Below are 3,132 nucleotides of genomic sequence, written 5' to 3'. Positions count from 1 at the left end.
TGGGTTGTTGTCAGAATACTTGTTAGCATGTGTCTCATGTTTTCACATCCAGCAGATGAAACTAACTTTGGCCGGTTTATTTCTTGTTACATGAAAAGAATGCATTTATTACTAACATAAGACATTGTTTATGAGGAAAGAATAGGAGAGAATGGGGGTGCTTTTATTTATTTAACTCGAGTACAAATCTCTGACACAAACAGCATGTCCATTTATATAAACACTTCATGGGTGGTTGAAATCAATGTATTAAGTTCTACATTAGCCCACTGGATCAAGCATATTATTTGTGTAAACACACTTATAAATATTGATTTCTAATCGGACATTTACTGAGAGAGGTATGTTATACTCCCCACCATGGTGATGGAGAACTGAATAATTCCATCAGTTTTTAAGCGTATGTGTATATTTTGAAGCAATGGAATTAAAGAAAGCTTTTCACATTTTGTACATTTCCTGTGAACCATAACTTTTATAAACTGGCCATTTTCCCCTAAGGGTGGCCATTCAGCCCTGCACCCTGTGATAGCCACTCGCCCATAGAGCTTGCTGTTAATAGACTGCAGCCTCTGCCGGAGGCGCTGCAGCTCTTGGTCTCCTCAGCAATGCCTTGAGGTGGGTCCTGTGTTCACCCCCATCAAACATGGAAGCTGGGGCTCAGCAAGTTGAGGGGAGTACTCGAGGCCACCGGGTAAGGGACAGGGAGTGACTTTCTCATGGTGCTCTGACTCAGCATGGTGTCCATTTGTGTGTCTTCTCACTGTGTTCTTTTATGTTTTATACTGTTATTTGAGGGATGATTTACACCAAAGTTCATAAATCTTAGTGTGAACCTTGATGAGTTTTATGTGTGTCTACACTGACTACTACCCCATCAAAACGTAAATACTTCATCACTGCAGAAGTCTCCCTTGGACACCACCCGAGTCTGTAAACCCTGTCCCCAGAGGTCACCACTGTTCTGACTTCTACCACCATAAGTTTTCACTTCCTGTTCATGGAAATTGAACCATACAGAGCCCTCTTCAGTTGTTTTTTCCACTGTATCTATTCCATATTCACGTGGCACACCTCAATACCATGTCAGTGAGGTTGATCCACGTTGCTTGGTAACAGTGGCTGGTGCTGCCTTTTAGGGGCTTGAGCTCTTCTGTCAACAGTGCTTCTCCTGGCCCTGTGTAGCTGTGAACTGCCTCAGTGCCTCTGCCTCCATATCGTGTCCACCCCCTTTGCTGTCCCGACCACTGATGAGACTGTTTCTGCTCCACTCTGCATGTAGGTGAGTTCATTTTTGAGGAATGTTTCCCCCAAACTAGCAGCACAAATCTGACTTATCTGAACCCTCCCTAATCTCTCTCTTCCCCCTTCAAGGCTGATGATACCAAGATAAGCATAACTAAGACATTTTCAGGATTTACAGGAGCTCCATGATCAATAGGTGGCCAGCATGGGGCCATTGGAGTGATGTCTAGAAGTCTGGTCACCCGTCATTTTCTAACCTAACTCCCCTTCTTTCCCCCCTGCCTGAAGATTGAAAGGAGCTCAAGTGTCTGCTGAGTTAAGGCAGTCTTTCATGTTGCTAGACCACCATCAGCTCAGTTTTGTTGACTTAGCAAATAAATGATTTTTCCTCACCCCCAAAACTGCCCTTGATTCATTGGGCCCTTTTCAAGCAGGGAGTAAACAGACTTGGGTTTGGCGGGAGATGTAAGATTTCTATGTTTTATGTCTATTTCACTGATTACTGTAACAGTATAATTAAAGAGTTCCAAAGAAACAACTCTATCATTGTATTTATGCCTAACCTGCCTGTGTAATTCCTAACCTCTTTCTTACCCAGTGCTTTGTAATGTTGTGGGGAACAGAGGCATGATGATCCTTGAGACACTTTGGCTATTTCCTATTGCAAAAGTGATCTATCCCATTGCCTAAAGGCTTAAAAAATGTCAAAAGCAAAAATTCATTGAAAAACTCATGACCCAGAGATAAACATTTTGCATTTGGAAAAATATGTATCTGCATTTTATTTAGAAAATTGGAAGGATGAACGTATTTAATGGATTTTATTTAAGGCAAAAATTCTGATGTAAATTATTTTTGGAATGAAAACAAGATTATTACTAACGTAGCACAGAGCGTGGGGTTGGGTTCTTTCTCTCATATATTTAAAGAAGCAACTTCCATGGACACAAGAGTGAGAGCAAAGTAACAGGATTTATCAGACTAATAGAAAGCAGAACTCCCCAAGGGGGGGGGGGAGTCCCAGAGAGGGACACTGATGTGTGGCTATTGTCTAGGGGTTTATATAGATCTAGAGGTTTAAGGAAGTCAACCCCCTGCCCACTCCTGGCATGGCACACAATGTCCATGCAGCCTTCAGACCAGTCAAAATGTCCATCAGCCATTTTTTCTTCCTTGGAGAAGCAAAGACCAGAATCCCATAGGTCCTGACTTAAAAATAACCTTTTTTAAGTTTCTTAGCAAATATCTGCAGGTGCTGTTTGTACTCACTGCCCAGGAAGTGACCCAGGCCCATCTCCCTGTCTGCTCAGTCTTATCTCCTCCTCCTGATTTCACTAACACATCTGTCATGACATTATCCGGGGATCTATTTTCTTGGCAATTTGGCCAAGACTTCACCACTATGAAAGATTTAAGTGGAATACGGCATTCTTGGGAGCTTTCCACATCCTGAAAAGTCCAAATCCCACATAGGGCATGCCATCTTCCTTGCAGACACCACAATATTTCCATACAAACCTTTTATGTTTTCTTTTCTTCTTCTTCTTTTTTTTTGTTAAAAAGTTTAAAGCACATTCAAGTCCTTTTAAATGTTGTGGATGTGAGCATCCTGGGAGGGTGGTTTTCTTGATTCTAGAATTTTTGCATGGAAGAGGCCTCATATGAAGGGGGGCAGTAGAAGAACGTTTAACAGAGAAACTGAGGAATTGGGCTGCAGATGGCACATGGATGTTGACTTTGCTCAGCACCATGTCAGGCATGGACAGACTTCAGGTTCTTCAGGAGTTGAATGTCAATCATGTCCTCCATGAATCCCTTCATATGGCCAACACCATGGATTTCTTGAAACACACAGCACAGAGTCTTTGTCCTTTCCTAATGGCTAAA

The sequence above is a fragment of the Spermophilus citellus genome (assembly GCF_964194105.1).
Source record: "Spermophilus citellus genome assembly, chromosome: 3".
Lineage (NCBI taxonomy): Eukaryota > Metazoa > Chordata > Mammalia > Rodentia > Sciuridae > Spermophilus > Spermophilus citellus.
Note: the sequence above shows the minus strand (reverse complement) of the source record.